This window comes from Tursiops truncatus, chromosome 4, assembly GCF_011762595.2.
Source record: "Tursiops truncatus isolate mTurTru1 chromosome 4, mTurTru1.mat.Y, whole genome shotgun sequence".
Lineage (NCBI taxonomy): Eukaryota > Metazoa > Chordata > Mammalia > Artiodactyla > Delphinidae > Tursiops > Tursiops truncatus.
The window spans coordinates 66938074-66957709 of NC_047037.1; positions in this window are offsets into that span (position 1 = coordinate 66938074).

Below are 19636 nucleotides of genomic sequence, written 5' to 3' on the forward strand. Positions count from 1 at the left end.
TATAATTTTATAATTTGCTGCAGCACAGAAGGACATTAGTAATTCCAGAGGCTGAATTTTAGCCACCAAGTCACTTAGTTATTGGCCTTCGAAGTACCTCCTTACTTTACTGTTACATTTGATTGCACCTATTAGAATAAAAATAGATGGCTGGGGCTTCCCTGGTGGTGCAGTGGTTGAGAGTCCGCCTGCCGATGCAGGGGATACGGGTTCGTGCCCCGATCTGGGAAGATCCCACATGCCGCGGAGCGGTTAGGCCCGTGAGCCACGGCCACTGAGCCTGCGCGTCCAGAGCCTGTGCTCTGCAACGGGAGAGGCCACAACAGTAAGAGGCCCGCGTACCACAAAAAAAAAAAAAAAAAAAAAAATACATTGCTGAATGCTGGTGTGTGTTGACCTAGTTAAAAATACATGTAAAGGACAGCTTTATCAATGGAGTCGTTTCAAAATAAGCAGCAAATATTTCTATTCCTCTAAAGTATTGTTCCAAAAATGACAGCAATGGCTCACAAAAATCGGAAGACTATCTGAATTAGAGCCTTTGCTTTATTACTCAGGACTGTACGTAACTATAACTTCACCATCTAACACACTTAGAATTTTACAGAGTCTATCGAAGGTCTCCAAGTGAAGAAATTCACTTCTGTATGGAGAGGAAAGCTTTTCCATCCAATAAAATCCAAGACAGAGTTTTTAAGTAACAAGGACATTGTTGGTAGGTTGGCATTTTGTAATGATTATTACTGGTCTTACATTTGGACTAAACTCCAAAGTGTATTTAATGGTTACAAATGATCTGAATTAGTGGTCAATTTTTTTTTTTTTTTTTTTTTTTTGCGGTACGCGGGCCTCTCATTGTTGTGGCCTCTCCCGTTGCGGAGCACAGGCTCTGGACGCGCAGGCTCAGCGGCCATGGCTCACGGGCCCAGCCGCTCCGTGGCATGTGGGATCTTCCCGGACTGGGGCATGAACCCATGTCCCCTGCATCGGCAGGCGGACTCAACCACTGCACCACCAGGGAAGCCCAGCGGTCAATTTTGAAATTAAAAAACATTATTTTACAATCAAGGCAAGCATTCTCAGAAAAAAAATATTAATTTCAATTACATGTAAAGTAGCCACTTCTAGCTCTTTGTTTATATACTTTGTTTACCAGTTCAATTTGCTAAGCACTTTCACAGATATTTTTCCATTAAAATACATTATTGATACCTATTCAGGTAGATTAAATTATATGAAATTGCCAATATTAGACCATATTTGTCCTATAGAAATGGAAATTTCAAATGGGTTGACTTAATATATGGTCCTGCTGTTGGGAGCAATCTTAGTTATGCCAGTCTCCTCACATGGTTCATGATTTTTTTTCCTTTAATGGGGCCATTTAAATGAAATTAATTAAGAGGTTTCAAAAGCACTCTTCCTTTTTCTTCATTTAATGAAATCTATGTTCTATTTTCAAGTGTCCTTATCAAACCTCTATAAGGACTAATTCTTCCAACCAAACCATGCAAAGAAAACTATTTTTGTAGGTAGATTTATGCTGAGGAGACATATTTTTCCTCAAAATGTAGAGATGAGGAAAGACATAGAGAGAAGGCTATACCCTACATGATTAAATACGGTAAATAAAATGCCAAGTTGTAAAAGAAAAAGACACACCTAAATACTTAGATTTCATTAAAATTCAGTATTTTTTCCATGGCATTAACAGTAATGTGAAACCCCCAAACTCTGATAATCACAAAAATATAAGCTTAGAGTTTCGCAGAAGATATTATCAATTAGTAGTATTTCTCTTAGTATTTTCTTTTTAAACACCTAGTCACAATAAATTTTCTTATTTCATATTTAAAAGCTGTTTTGGAATTGTCAATATTTCTCATCTCTACAATAATGATTGTTTTTCTGTTGTGACCATATGACTTCATGATGCTCTAACTTGACCTCGGTAAAAAAGGTCCCAAAGAATTCCAATATTGAATTAGCAATTTATTTGTCATCTTCCACCCACCTTATTTCTGGCAGCATGGGGCTATTTCATCTTAGATAACCCAGGCTTGACATAATGGATAATGTTCATGAACTAAAATGGAAGGTAATGAACCAGTGTTGGAAAAGATAATCCATGTCCAGACTGTCCTGATCTTTCATAGTACTGTCTGTTGACCTACTTGGCAAGTTGAATTCAGTCTTCTCGTTCATGCATAACTGGGGTCACTTAAACATTAAAAGATTGGAACTTCTCTTCTCATCCTTTGACCAAGTTTAAGCCTGTTGTTTAAATTCCTTGGTCCAGCATGAGGGAGGATGGGTGAGTATATACATATGTGTAAATGTGTGTGTGTATGTGTGTGTGTACATATGCATGCCCAAAGTAATGTGCATTTGAAGTGGTGATGTCTTGAAAAAAATGAGGCCAAGTTCCATGTTTAGTGTATCCACATTCAATAAGGATAAGGATGTAGGTAAATGGGAAACATCAAGTTAACATAGAATTCCAATAAGTATGCATTAATTCTTAACAGATAATTATCTTTTATAAACCCTTTTTCTATGTCTTGAATGCCTCACCTCTCCTCTTAAAATATTCATAAGAATATCTCGGGTACACATAGTTAAACGTATCCTAAACGTGTTGGATCAAAGAGGGGCAGAAAGTTTACAAAGCTAAGTGATACAAGACCCTGAGACATGGCAATGATACAATGTTAAAATGGCTAATGGAAGTTAGAAAAGAATAATAGCCTACACCTAAGTGAAGTAGAAATGACAGAAATACTAAGGCAGAAGGTGAAAGAGTGCTTAGAGAAGTAGGCATGCTAGAGTGGATTTACTAAGTGAAGTCAGAAAACACAATAGCTGATTATGTTATGAAAGAGAGCCCCCATGACTCTGTTTACCAAAGTGATTAGCAATGCACTGATGAGAGAGGAACTAGCATGTTTGAAAAGCTCAGTGATGGCTATCTTCTCCAGCCCAAAGTAGATGATAGGAGACACTAAGAACTGGACTCACTGATAGTAATGGGGATAATAAGATCCTAAAATAAGAGAGGCAAGATAACAGCAAGTTTGAAGTCATTATGGTAATGAGTGTCACTGTCAGTGTGCAGCCCAAGAACTATGGAAATGATTCAAAGGATACAGTATTCCTATGGGAAAGATAGATGGTCAGCCAATAAGAGTACAAATAGCCACTCCAATAAAGTATTCTAATCCCTTGTCTAGTTTCCAGATCTGAGCCAGTTCTCAAACCCTATTAATGAATCCATCAATTAATGGAGAGGCTGAGTCCCCATGAGGAATGATTTTGAACATCATGGCATGCATATAGAGTTATGATTCCTCTAATCTCCCAAAGGACTTATGGCTATTTAATCAAATAACTGTACACTGTGAACATGTGAATGCTCTGACATTTTGAGGGCTATGGAGCAGAGTTCAAGTTGATATTAACACTTGAGGGTCTGGATCATTATTATGGTCCTGCTGTTAAAGTGAGTGCATGTGAGGACCTGATAATAAGTGGAATTCTGGCCCAGGTGCAGCTGACATTGTGTCCAGTGGGTCTCCAGACATCCCAGAAGTTATTTCTCTGGTCCTTGAACACATAATTGGAATGGACGTATTTGGTTGTTGGAAGAACCCTATGTTGATTTCTTGGCCTGTAGGACCAGAGTTGTTGAAATGGGGAAGGTAAAGTGGAAATCTCTAAATCTATCCCCCAGCCCCACTCCTGGACAAGATGATACATCAAAAAGTCTTCTTGGGAGTGGACATGAATGTAAGGATCTTTTCATTACAAGTTAATACTCACCAGAGAAAAATCTAACCATGGGAGAGGCCTAAATGACACTGTAGCAGAGCACAATGAGCTAACAAATGGAGGAAACTTGGGCAATGCATACACAGACCCACCAATATGGTCTTCAATAACCCAAATCTGATCTTGCTCTAGCTGTTGTTTAATATCAATCTGCCATCAATGGAGACAAATGCAGAGCTTCTGCCCCATCCCTCAAGGAGATCAATTTGTTATCTAGATTCAAGATGAGTATATTGGACCCCTTTCATCAGAAAAGGACAGAAATTCATTTTGACTGAGGTAGATACATATTTAAGTTACAGGTCTACCTTTACTACTATCTTGGCCAGTACCACTATCTAAAAGCATATAGACTTTTTGATCTACCACTTAGAATACTGTATAATATCATTTCAGAAAGAGGAAACTACTTTATACCAAAGGAGGTATGGAAGTGAGCATATGACTCATCACATACGTTCCCACCCAGAATCTGCCAGCATAATAGAGTAATGCAGATGAGGCATCAACTGGAGGATGATAACCCACAAGGGTGATATGTTGTCCTCCAGGATGTGGTTTACACTCTAAATCAGTGACCCATTTTATGGTGCTAGGCCCCCATTAAGTAAAATATATGGGCCCCAGATCAAAGAAGAGGAGGTAAGAATGGCCCACTTACCTTCACTCCCATTGAGTTACTTGGAGAATTTGTGCTTTAACATCTGTTTTCTGGATGTCCTCTTCTTAGAGGAGGAACACCTCCATCAGAGATACACTAAGAGTCCCATAGAACTTTATGCTGTGGTTACTTCTAAGTCATTTGGGCTCCTATGACAAGAGACTAATAGATAAGGAAAAGAATCACAACACTGGTATGAGTACTTTATCTTGGTCATCAGGAAGAGAGTGGGCTACCATTACAAAATGGTAATATAGAGGAAATGCTTGACATCTGTTTGCCCCACTGGAATAACTCTTAGTACTCTCTTAATCAGTTTAATGGTAAATGGACAAGAGCATCAGCCACTGCTGATTATGGTGAGAAGATCATTATGGTGAGAAGACCACATGAGAATGACTGTCTGAGTCACTACAAGGTGAGTCACTTAGACAAGCAGAGGTGCTAGCACAAGTTTAGGGTGCTCCAAGAATGGACAATAAACAAGAGATATAGTGGATATCAGTTGCAGTCCCAAGATGAACTTCTACATGAACATTGTAGTTTTAAAATTCTTCTAGGTTTCTCCAGGAAAAAAAACCAAATATCAACCAGAATACTGTAGGAAATGTTTCCATATGGAATGAACTTATTGTTGATGCAAGTGGACCTGAGCAATGCAAGAAGTACATCTTAAGGAACGCTGTAAGAGATGCACCATACAAAATCCCTTTCAGGATTAAAGTACTCATTCCCCCAGCTCTCCAGGGATGGACTTCAGCTGAAAGAAGTTGCTCCATACAAGATTAATCCCACTTCTAATGTCGGGGTACAAAAAACTAAGCCCTTTGCTTCAATTTTGAAGGGCCATCTCAGCTGAAGGCTTTGTTTTGACAGTGACGCCATTCAATTTTTTCTTTTTTCCCATATGTGCAAGTAGTCCCCTTAGAAGTTTGTTCTTGAGAATGCTCCAATGAAAACCTCCTGCATGCAAATTTCTGTATCAGAATCTGTTTCATAAAGAAAATGACTTAGAATGCAAGTTCATACAGAGTATAAGTGACAAAAAGAACTAGAACTCAGACTTCCAGACTCTCATTGCAGTGCCCTTTCCTCTACATCTTATTGCTAAATCCTCTCAATGGGTTTTTAATTTATGTAAATATGTAATTATATATAAGTTATCTGTTTATACATCTGTGTCCCAAACTAGGATAAAAAGTTTTAGAGGACAAGGGGGTGTATCATATATGTATTTATTTCCTAAATTGAGCAAATTTAGCATCTCATATTAAGTACTCTATTAACGTTATATTTGTTCAATGAATAACTTTTGAATAGCTACCAAGATAGATAAACATTTTCCAGTTTATTTGAAAATTATGTCTATAATAAATTATATTCAAGTATTTTCTTTACACGAATTTCAGTATATAAGGGGAAGCATTGTTAAAAATGCAATGCTGAATGGATCTCAATTCAGCATGTAAATATTCAGTGAAATAAAAAAAAGGAGGGGCTGATCATGTATTTCCTGCCTTTTGTGTAGGATTTAAAAATTTTATACACACGACTAGGCTATGTTCTATTAAGCACATAACAGTTATCAGTTTTTAAAAAACAAACAGCTCAGGAACTCATTCTATTCCCTTATTCCCTTTCTTTCATCTGTGAAAATGAACAAGCTAATATTAATTAAGACAGTGGGAGGATGAGAAATAGAGCAAGAAAAAAATGAGAATTCATACTCAATTGTAGATTTTCCAACAGAAATAAGTAAGGTCAACAAAAATGCTGCATATAATACTTCAGCTAGAGATTTTCTTTTGATAGACAAAAAAAATCTTATTTTTATTTCTTCTGAGGAAAAAATAATGCAATACTGTCCTTTCTGACTTTCCTCTCTATTGTTACTGCCAGTGCTAAGGTATTCACATAACCCCTTATTGTTCCACTTCCTCCTTATTGCCCCTATGTTTATTGATATCTTTATTTTCCTAAAATATAGTTATAAGTGGATAATTCTGTTTCCCTAAAGCCTGCATGAACACCAGTTTCCAAAAAAATAAGTCTAAACCCAATAAAATGTTTCTAGATGAATAGAAGGTTATCTACAAACTATTACCACCTAATTTCCCAGTTATATATATCATCACTTTACTTCATGCACCCCAAATTCCTTCCTTCATTATTTTGTTCTCATTATTTTTTTTTCCTCTCAAATGTTCTTCCAACTTCCATTAGTCAAATGTCACTTCCTCAATCCTTAGTCCTTATTCATACTTGCAATAATTGCCTCTCCCAATCTGGAATTATCTTTCTATATTTAGACTCCACATCACTATTTTTATTTTCTTCAGTAATGCAACATTTAAAAACATGTGTATTATACAAGTTTGTTTTGTATTATCTCCCATACTCATTGTTTTTCCTTTTTCACTCAAAGCATAGACTAGTACAGGGTGGTTACTAGGTAAACCTGTACTGAGTGAGTGAGATACAGATAGACATTGAAAATATAATAGCTGAATAACCAGCCATGGAAATGATTTGTCTCCCTTAAGATATGCGTGGCAAATATATTTAATGACATTTAGATGGTAAACCATGTAAATAATGAGGGGAGAGTTTAGAAATAGAAGAATTTTCAACAGAAATTGAAAGAAAGGAGAGACAGCAGAAGCAATAAGAAATACAGTCCTGCAGCCTGTGGGGGAAAAAACACATTCACAGAAAGATAAACAAGGTGAAAAGGCAGAGGGCTATGTACCAGATGAAGGAAAAAGATAAAACCCCAGAAAAACAACTAAATGAAGTGGAGATAGGCAACATTCCAGAAAAAGAATTCAGGATAATGATAGTGAAGGTGATCCAGGAGCTTGGAAAAAGAATGGAGGCAAAGATCGAGAAAGTGCAAGAAATGTTTAACAAAGACCTAAAAGAATTAAAGAACAAAAAACAGAGATGAACAATCCAATAACTGAAATGAAAACAACATTAGAACGAATCAATAGCAGAATAACTGAGGCAGAAGAACAGATAAGTAACCTAGAAGACAGAATGGTGGAATTCACTGCTGTGGAACAGAATAAAGAAAAAAGAATGAAAAGAAATGAAGAAAACCGAAGAGACCTCTGGGACAACATAGTCGAAAAATTTCCTAACATGGGAAAGGAAATAGCCACCCAAGTCCAGGAAGCACAGAGAGTCCCATACAGGATAAACCCAAAGAGAAACACGCCGAGACACATAGTAATCAAAATGGCAAAAATTAAAGACAAAGAAAAATTATTGAAAACAGCAAGGAAAAAACGACAACATACAAGGGAACTCCCATAAGGTTAACACCTGATTTCTCAAAAGAAATTTTGCAAGCCAGAAGGGAGTGGCATGATATACTTAAAGTGATGAAATGGAAGAAAATACAACCAAGATTACTCTACTCAGCAAGGATATCATTTAGATACGATGGAGAAATCAAAAGCTTTACAGACAAGCAAAAGCTAAGAGAATTCAGCACCACCAAACCATCTCTACAACAAATGCTAAAGGACCTTCTCTAAGAGGGAAACACAAGAGAAGAAAAGGACCTACAAAAACAAACCCAAAACAATTAAGAAAATTGTCATACTAACATACCTATCAATAATTACCTTAAACGTGAATGGATTAAATGCTTCAACCAAAAGACACAGTCTTGCTGAATGGATACAAAAGCAAGACACATAAATATTATGTCTACAAGAGACCCACTTCAGACCTAGGGACACGTACAGACTGAAAGTGAGGGGATGGAAAAAGATATTACATGCAAATGGAAATCAAAAGAAAGGTGTACTAGCAATACTCATATCAGATAAAATAGACTTTAAAATAAAGAATGTTACAAGATACAAGGAAGGACACTGCATAGTGATCAAGGGATCAATCCAATAAGAAGATATAACAATTATAAATATATATTCACCCAACATAGGAGCACTTCAATGCATAAGGCAAATGCTAACAGCTTTGAAAGAGGCAATCGACAGTAACACAATAATAGTGGGGGATTTTAACACCTCACTTACACCAATGGACAGATCATCCAAAATGAAAGTAAATAAGGGAACAGAAGCTTTAAATGACACAATAGACCAGATATATTTAATTGATATTTATAGGACATTCCATCCAAAAACAGCAGGTTACACTTTCTTCTCAAGTGTGCATGAAACATTCTCCAGAAGAGATCACATCTTGGGTAACAAATCAAGTCACAGTAATTTTAAGAAAATTGAGATCATATCAAGCATCTTTTCTGACCACAAAGCTATTAGATTAGAATGGATTACAGGGAAAAAAACGTAAAAAACACAAACACACGGAGGCTAAACAATGCGTTACTAAATAACCAAGAGATCACTGAAGAAATCAAAGAGGAAAACAAAAAATATCTAGAGACAAATGACAATGAAAACACGATGATCCAAAACCTATGGGATGCAGCGAAAGCAGTTCTAAGAGGGAAGTTTATAGCTATACAAGCCTAACTGAAGAAACAAGAAATATGTCAAATAAATAATGTAACTTTACACCTAAAGGGACTAGAGAAAGAAGAACAAACAAAACCCAAAGTTAGAAGGAAATAAATCTTAAAATCAGAGCAGAAATAAATGAAATAGAAACAAAGAAAACAATAGCAAAGATCAATAAAACTAAAACCTGGTTCTTTGAGAAGATAAACAAAATTGATAAAACATTAGGCAGACTCATCAAGAAACAGAGGGAGAGGACTCAAATCAATAAAATTAGAAATGAAAAAGGAGAAGTTACAACTGACACTGCAGAAATACAAAATATCCTAAGAGACTACTACAAGCAACTCTATGCCAATGAAATGTACAACCTGGAAGAAATGGACAAATTCTTAGAAAAGTATAACCTTCCAAGACTGAACCAGGGAGAAATAGAAAATATGAACAGACCAATCACAAGTAATGAAATTGAAACTGTGATTAAAAATCTTCCAACAGGGTTTCCCTGGTGGCCCAGTAGTCGGGAGTCCACCTACTGATGCAGGGGACATGGGTTCGTTCCCCGGTCCAGGAAGGTCCCACATGCCGCAGAGCAGTTGGGCCCGTGAACCATGACCACTGAGCCTGCACGTCCGGAGCCTGTGCTCTGCAACAGGAGAGGTCACAACAGTGAGAGGCCCATGTACCGCAAAAAAAAAAAATCTTCCAACAAACAAAAGTCCACGACCAGATGACTTCACAGGTGAATTCTATCAAACATTTAGGGATGAGTTAACACCCATCCTTCTCAAACTCTTCCAAAAATTGCAGAGGAAGGAACACTTCCAAACTCATTTTATGAGGCCACCATCACCCTGATACCAAAACCAGACAAAGATACTACAAAAAAAGAAATTTAGAGACCACTATCACTGATGAATATAGATGCAAAAATCCTCAACAAAATACTAGCAAACAGAATCCAACAGCACATTCAAAGGATAATACACCATGATCAAGTGGGATTTATCCCAGGGATGCAAGGATTCTTCAAATCAATCAATGTGATACACCATATTAACAAATTGAAGAATAAAAACCATATGATCATCTCAATATATGGAGGAAAAGCTTTTGACAAAATTCAACACCCGTTTATGATAAAAACACTCCAGAAAGTGGGCATAGAGGGAACCTACCTCAACATAATAAAGGCAATATATGACAAAACCACAGCAAGCATCACTGTGAATGGTGAAAAACTGAAAGCATTTCATCTAAGATCAGTAAGAAAGCAAGGATGTCCACTCTCACCACTATTATTCAACATAGTTTTGGAAGTCCTAGCCATGGCAATCAGAGAAGAAAAAGAAATAAAAGGAATACAAATTGGAAAAGAAGAAGTAAAACTGTCACTCTTTGCACATGACATGATACTATACATAGAGAATGCTAAAGATGCCACCAGAAAACTACTACAGCTCATCAATGAATTTGGTAAAGTTGCAGGATACAAAATTAATGCACAGAAATCTCTTGCATTACTATACACTAATGATGAAAAATCTGAAAGTGAAATTAAGAAAACACTCCCATTCACCATTGCAACAAAAAGAATAAAATACCTAGGTATAACCCTACCTAGGGAGAGAAAAGACCTGTATGCAGAAAACTATAAGACACTGATAAAAGAAATTAAAGATGATACCAACAGATGGAGAGATATACCATGTTCTTGGATTGGAAGAATCAATATTGTGAAAATGACTATACTACCCAAAGCAATCTACAGATTCAATGCAATCCCTATCAAATTTCCAATGGCACATTTTATGGAACTAGTACAAAAAATCTTAAAATTTGTATGGAGACAAAAAAGACCATGAATAACAAAAGCAGTCTTGAAGGAAAAAAAGCGGAGATGGAGGAATCAGACTCCCTGACTTCAGACTATACTACAAAGCTACAATAATAAAGACAATATGGTACTGGCACAAAAACAGAAACATAGATCAATGGAACAAGATAGAAAGCCTGGAGGTAAACCCACGTACCTATGGTCAACTAATCTATGACAAAGGAGACAGGAATATACAATGGAGAAAAGACAGTCTGTTCAATAAGTGGTGCTGGGAAAATTGGACAGCTACATGTAAAAGAATTAAATTAGAATACTCCCTAACACCATACACAAAAATAAACTCAAAATGGATTGAAGACCTAAATGTAAGACCAGACACTATAAAACTCTTAGGGGAAAACATAGGAAGAACACTCTTTGACATAAATCACAGCAAGATCTATTTTGATCCACCTCCTAGAGTAATGGAAATAAAAACAAAAATAAACAAATGGGACCTAATGAAACTTCAAAGCTTTTGTACAACAAAGTAAACCATAAACAAGACGAAAAGACAACCTCAGAATGGGAAAAAAATATTTGCAAATGAATCAACGGACAAAGGATTAATCTCCAAAATATTTAAACAGCTCATGCAGCTCAATATTAAAAAAATAAACAACCCTGTCCAAAAATCGGCAGAAGAGCTAAATAGAGATTTCTCCAAAGAAGGCATACAGATGGCCAAGAAGCACATGAAAAGCTGCTCAACATCACTAATTATTAGAGAAATGCAAATCAAAACTACAAGGTATCACCTCACACCAGTTAGAATGGGCATCATCAGAAAATCTACAAACAACAAATGCTAGAGGGGGTATGGAGAAAAGGGAACCCTCTTGCACTGTTGGTGGGAATGTAAATTGATACAGCCCCTATGGAGAACAGTATGGAGGTTCTTTAAAAAACTAAAAATAGACTTACCATATGATCCAACAATCCCACTAGTGGGCATATACCCAGAGAAAACCGTAATTCAAAAAGAGTCATGTACCACAATGTTCATTGCAGCACTATTTACAATAGCCAGGTCATGGAAGCAACCTAAATGCCCATCGACAGACGAATGGATAAAGAAGATATAGTACATATATACAATTGAATATTATTCAGCCATAAAAAGGAACAAAATTGGGTCATTTGTAGAGACGTGGTTGGATCTAGAGACTGTCATACAGAGTGAAGTAAGTCAGAAAGAAAAAAACATATATCGTATATTAACGCATATATGTGGAACCTAGAAAAATGGTACATGGGCTTCCCTGGTGACGCAGTGGTTGAGAGTCCGCCTGCCGATGCAGGGGACACGGGTTTGTGCCCCGGTCCAGGAGGATCCCACATGCTGCGGAGCGGCTAGGCCCATGAGCCGTGGCCGGTAAGCCTGCGCCTCTGGAACCTGTGCTCTGCAAAATGGTATAGATGAACCGGTCTGCAGGGCAGAAATTGAGACACAGATGTACCAAACCAACGTATGGACACCAAGCAGGGGAAGTGGTGGTGGTGGTGGTGGGGGGTGTGTGATGAATAGGGAGATTGGGACTGACATATATACACTAATATCTGTAAAATGGATATTTTATACAGCAGGTTGTATAAAAAAATAAATAAAATTAAATTTTAAAAAAAGAAATATACACGCTAAAAAAAAAAAAAAAGAAAGGAAATTCCAAGGAGAGGAAAGACATTGGCACAGAAGTGGATTCCTCCCTTCTGCCAAAATTTCATATCTAAATTCAATGATAAAAGGAAGAATTTACAGCATAACATATTTTCATAAATTCACTGTCTTATTTAATAATGACATTAAGATTAGCATAATTCTAACATATATCCTGAAAATATCTATCTGTAATTTCTGTGTTTGTGTTACAGTCTCTTAAATGCGTCATATAAGTTTGCTTGTTTTCCAGTTATTCAATATTTTTAAATGAGATATATCATGGCTTTAATCTTAATCTTCAACTATAACTTTGGTTACAGTAGCCTGATGTCATTTGTGGTGGGGGGATGATATTAAGAATTGTTTCATACCTTGCTATGTTGTTCATTTGGATGTGATTAGAAATATAATGAAAAATAATAACCAGTTTCCTATCCTTCTTGATAGCTGGGATGCAGTTTCAGGGGCTGATTTCAGACCCTTGGTCAGAGCAATGAGATTAAGAACATTTTTATACATTTGCATACCTCGGATACAACAGGGTAATCATTGTTTCTCTATACCAATGAATATATATTCAAAAGTGATTGGCAAAGTGATGTAGTAGCCAACTATAATCGTTCTGTACGTACCCATTAATGTCTTCAAAAAGCTTTACCTTAATAAACATCCTTTTAAAAAATCAATCATATTGCCCTCAAGAAAACATATAGATCATTTCATCCAAAATTCCTAACTCCCTTTATATATGGACAAAGACTTCTACTTGTTATTATTTAAGAATAAAAATTTACATAATAAAAATAAAAGAAATGCAGTAGTTTATTTTTTTTGTAAAAAATACACATTTGTGTGTAGAAGAAACAACAAGAAATATGTATACAGACACATGCGTAGTAGTTTCAGAGTTATGATTGTTCTTTTTGCTTATCTTTGTTTTCTAATATTTCTCTCATAAGCATGTATGATTTAGAAAAAGATACAAACAATTTGTAAAAACACATCATTAGTTTGTTCTCACAATGCTAAGGTGAAGCAAGAGCCTTAACAGAGGTCATAGATTTAAATATTATATATAACATACCTTATGGGTCCAATATATATTGATGGCAAGGGTGATAATATAGGTAAAAAGACCAACCTGAGAGCATTAAGATACTGTGAGGGAGACCCAAATTTGATTGACCATTCTTCCCACTCGCAGATTCTTTTTCCCTTTCTACACTATCTACATTCTGTTTGTACATGTTACGTGAGCTATATACAGTTGTTCTAGATGGTTTTGGAAATCTCTCCTAGTTCTCATAATAAATTGTACTTTCAAGCTTTCATATTTTATGTTGATGTTTTTCTTTATGATGATCATGATGGTGATAAATGTAATAATATAATTAACATTTCTGTGTACTTACTATGTGTCAGAAACTATTCTAAATATTTGAATATAACTTATTCAGTCTCTGCCTCAAAACTTGAGTTAGGCACTATTATTTTGCCAACATCACAAAGGAGGCAAAATCCTAAAAAGTTTAAGTAATCTGCCTAAAGCCATACTACTGTTAAGTGGAAAATGATAATCCATTCTAAATTGTTAAAAAATAGCCTTTTTTTGTACTTAATTGTTATTCTTAAGTTCTAAATGAATCGAGACACATGTGAAGCTTGCTTTACCTGACTTTTCTAGAATTGGAGACTCAGTGTTAAAAGCAATCATCCAATATTTCAATATTCCTCAGTGTTGTTTGTAGTAGACTCCAAAATCTATTGATCAGATTGTAAAATCAATGAGATAGGAAGTGAGAAAGGAGCACTTTCTTAGCTCTTTCATATTCAATATGATTAATATTATTTATAGAGAGTAATATGCTTTTTCTTGCTTATTTTACACCATCTGTCTCTGGCTTGGAAAGGGGTTAGAATTGTCATAGTCTTGATACAAAGGAAAAAGTTGTTAAAATTCATGTTTGACATTGAAAATAATATCACAGAAAGATAATGAGATTGACAGGGAGAGAAAATTACTTCCTAGGCATGGTTGTAGGATTGATCATTGGCAAGCTGGAACAGAAAGGAGAAGGGGGAAAGTAGAGGGAAACCAGGTGATCAGATATTTGTTACAACTTCTTAGAGAGTAGAAGCATGTTAAGGGAGTAAGATGAATGACAATGACATAAATACCAAAGGTTTCTGAGCTGCTTTTTCTTTGAGATTCCGGAAAGAAATTGAATTCCAGGCTCCGTCCCACACAGCAAAGTAAACTTGACTCTTTCCCTTGAAAAAGTTGTGCATCCTACAACATTTTATTTATCTACACACATGCACACATGGATTTTTGATCACTGTATATTATAGACATTGACTGCTTTATACTTTAATCAATTAATATAAGTAGTATTTAAAATGTAATAAAGATGTTGATATTAATTTTAATAGCGGCATTATTTTATTCAAAAATGATGAAGAATTAGAAATGCATAATTTGATGGCTAATAGAATGACCTAATTAACTAAGGATTTGGAACACTTACTTCCCATGGTTTAAAAATCACCTTGTCTGAGAAGAAAATAACTCAAGTATTTGTTGCCTAAATGTCTAACTCAGTCATATAACTCTTTTCATTTTTAATTGCACATACTTGACAATTCATTGCTTTGGGAGAATGGAAATCTATCACATGTCCAGCACCATGATCTCCATTTATTATCTTCTGTGGGTATCTCTCTGTAGATTTTCTGCAAATTGTTTCAGTTTGGATATTAACAGAAACATAAATGAGAAGAAAAATATCATCCAAAATTTTCCATTCCTAAGACTTCTGTGGTGGTGCCATGGATAAGACCCTGTGCTCCCAATGCAGGGGACCTGGGTTCGATCCTTGGTCAGGGAGCTAGATCCCACACACATGACGCAACTAAGAGTTCACATGCCACAACTAAGGAGCCCACGTGCCGCAACTAAGAAGCCAGCAAGCCACAAGTAAGGAGCCCTGGAGCCACAACTAAGGAGCCTGGATCTGCAGCTAAGACCTGGTGCAACCAAATAAATAAATAAATATTTATAAAAACACAAAGTTTTCCATTCCTCCACTGTCCCCACCCAAAAAAATTTGTATTGTTTATCTCACCTCTGCTTCTTGTTTTGTTCACGTATACATTTTTATTGTTTCATGTAAAGAAGTTATAATTATGTTTTTGCTTTTGTCATTTTTATTATTTAATATGTATTTCATAACTCATTTCCTTTGTATACAAAAATTAAATGTGAAGTTCATAAATGCATATTCATATATAAAAATGCAACATATTTTCAGGAAAACTTTCACAAAGCTGTAATTTGAAGATGATTAATTAACAGTACCAGAAAAAATATTGATCAGTATTTTGCATAGAAGCAATTTTTGGACACTCTTTCATCAAATGAAAAAAACAGTTTGCAAGTAATTGTAGAAAAAACCAATTGATATTGCTTCAAATTTCTAGATGGGCTATCATTTTCTCATATTTTAAGCAAATAGAGAAAACACAAAGGGAAACACTAAAATGTTCACATATATAAAGTAAATTTTAACACACTTAAAATCACTACCCATTCCTGGATATGAATCAAGAACAACTGGTAGTTTCCACTACCTGTATCTCCTTACCTTTGTCTTTGAAGAGTCTTCCTGAATCTGTCTTGAGAAGTTAAGAGTATTTTAAAATAAATCATAAAAGTTGGACTTCTTTATGAGTTACTGTATCAATACCAATGTAAATAGTCATGAAAATCATAAATGAATTGTTTTATTTTAAGGATGCAAATAGCATATCTAAGTTATTTCCTTTACTCTTTTGCGTGCTATAGGTGGTGCCTCCCTTCTATTATTAATAACACATTTGTAGAGTCAGCAGCAGGTCTCATTGTATAGAAATTTCTTCTGGATTCCAAGAATAGTTATTTTATTTTATAAACAATCTACCCTGAAGCCACCTGGGCTAGTGATCATTCCTTTCATAGGCCTCATGTTTACCCTGTTGAGCTTCTCTTCTCTTTATTTTCCTCCTGCATCTATCTCTACTGACGCAATTCTAACTTAATATCCAATGAATGTCTCAACATGCCTTCAATGACTCCTTTCTTAGTTCCTCTCCACTCACTAACCTGTAAACTCTTTTAAGACATGGGCCATAGTCCCTGGAACATAAAATTGCACTTTGAACATAAGAGAAAAACAGAGAGAATTTACTGATTTGAATCAATAGAAATATGTATAAGTGGTTTTAAGACATGGCATTTTATGAAGTATGAAGTTTTCTACTCAAGAATTAAATTGAATGTACATTTATTCTGTGTGAAAATTGTGAAAAATAACAGAATCTTAGCTTACACATGGTTCTTAAAAATTAAAAGATTATCTCAGAAATTTATGAGATAGATAGGGCAAACATTATCTCCATTTTATAGGTGAATACACGAAGGCTGAGGAACGCTAGATTAATTCCTGGGGTGTTACAGCTGTGAGGGAAGAAGCTCAATTTTTTGACTAGAGTCCTTTCTTTTTCCATAATATCACTCAAATGTAGGGAAGGGGAATGTGAATCTTTTGTCAGTATTCTGACCTACTGACACAAATAAATGCTAATAATTAGCATAGATATTAAACAATCTTCCTTAAGCCCATTCCAAGGCCATTGGAAGGAAGATATTTACATTTATCAGAGGGCTATTTGGGATGTTCAGCCCTTTTTCTTCCTTTGTTGCTAACAGAACAGCTCACAAGAAACCTAATCCAACCTTTATCGTTTCAAAAGAAAGCATATTAATTAAAACTACTGTAGAAATTTGGAGTGAGGACAATAGGATGGACTAGGTGGATTACTTATGATCCTTAAAATCAAAAGAAGGAAAGGCTAAGTCTATAGCAATATGGTGCTCTGCTCCCAAAGGAGGCTGGGATTCCTGGGGTACACAGCTCTCCCAGTGGATGGGGCAGGGGGTGCACTGTGCAGATGCCACTTTCAGGTTCCATCCATTTTGACTCTCCTGCGGTTAGGGATGGAAGAAGAATGGAAGGTGGCAAATCTCAGCAGACTAAAATGAAAGGAGGGTGTGATTCGGCCTTTTGCCTGATTATAACTAGGGGTCCTGACTTCTCACTCCACACTCATTAAAGGGCTTCTCGGGCTTCCCTGGTGGCGCAGTGGTTAAGAGTCCGCCTGCCGATGCAGGGGACGCGGGTTCGTGCCCCTGTCCGGGAAGATCCCACATGCCACGGGGCGGCTGGGCCCGTGAGCCATGGCCGCTGAGCCTGCGCGTCCGGAGCCTGTGCTCCGCAACGGGAGAGGCCACAACAGCGAGAGGCCCGCACACCGCAAAAAAAAAAAGGGCTTCTCGTGCTCTCAGCTTCAGAGCAAACAGAGGACCCTGAGGGAACAGTACCTTTGGAACGCTCCTGATTACAGATCTGAGATCTTAGGCCTCATCCCAGAGGGACCATCCATTGAGTATTAGGGACCCTTTAGAAATGAGAAATTACCTTGAAACACCCTTTCAATGCCTTATTATTTCATATTATAAGCCTGGAAAAGAGATGAAAGAAAAACATCAGCTGTGCCCCTGAAAAGGTATCATTTAACCCCTGATTTCCAAAGGGAGAGAATAGAATGCTCCCTGTAAGTTAGAAGAAGTGGGCTCAACATTGTAAATATGCTTCCTCAACTGTTTTACTGTCCCTAGAGTTATACTTAAAAGGATTGACAGGAGAGGGAATAATGCTATTACTTCAACAGGCATAAAATCTATTTCCTGTGCGAAGGGAAGAAGAAAGAGACTTCATGAGCATTGCTTATAAACTGCTACTTTAGGCTTTAGGCTTTTTAGCAGCAGTAGCAAGATTAGAAGAGAGATTTATTTCCCTTTCAATTTATCTTCCTTTCATTTAAGAAGCATATTAATATTTTTCACTGTGCGTAGTCTACCTTTTCCATCCCACTCTCTTTATCCCAAATTTCTACAATAGTTTTCAATTTATACACTTCCCTTTTCTTGAAATGGTGGAGGATGAATTAGGTCTTTTGTGAATAATTCCTTTTAGCAATGATGGGATTAAGAAAGCTTGGACCCCCAAATAGCCTTCTGATGAATGTAAGCAAAGATCTAAGACAACTCCCATACTCCCAGGCCTCTAGCTCTGAGGCTTATAATTATCTGTAACAGACTGCAGACTGTAAATATATTTACTGGTCCCAAACATCATCATTGTGTAATATAGAAGAAAAAGAATTGGGTCTAAGGTCAGTTCCAGGGTTTACTTTGGGCCTCAGCTACTTGTTACAGTGTGATCTATAAAACACTAAAGCCAGATTTCTCATCTGTAAAATGGGAATCAAGATGTTTCTAATAACCTGTACTTATGACATGCATTTTCAAGGGTTATTTAGAGTGAGTGAGGTTCAGAGGTAGCTGTCTCCAAGAAAAAAAAAATCCCTGTAAGGAAACTAAGTAAAATCCAGATTATCCATTACTGGTAACCTGTGTAACAGTGGGTTATTGGCCTGATACGCAAGTCTCAAATTATTTCTCTTGATATTAATCTCCCCCTTAGGGATAGATATATGGCTTCTATAGTGACCTCAGGGAAAATCTGCTCACAATTTGTATGTACAGACACCCAAATATTTTCATAATCTACCATGGTATGACTGAGACCAATCTGGAACATTTAACTGAGACTTTATTCATTTCAGGGGGGAGGGGGTTACAGTGTTACAAAACTAGACAATATCTTATGGGATATAGCTTGCTGCTCTTTAGGCTCACATTGCTTACCTCATCCTGGTTTCTGCCATACTTTTGTGTGGTGAGACTATCTTAAAAGCATTCCAGAATTCATTCCTAATCATCAGTTTTCCTTGAGATCCCAGACCAGCTTCCTGACAGTACTGCTTGAGCACCTAGATCCAGTCATATCTGAAGCACGAACTTTTTAATTATGAACGCTAATTATTCCCTTGCTTTGATTAAGCATGTTTAAGTTATTTTCTCTCATTTATAGCTATGTTAGTTTGAGCCCGTATTTCCTCTTTATATCTTCTACAGAGCCTGGCACAGACTATATCTGTTGAATGAGTGC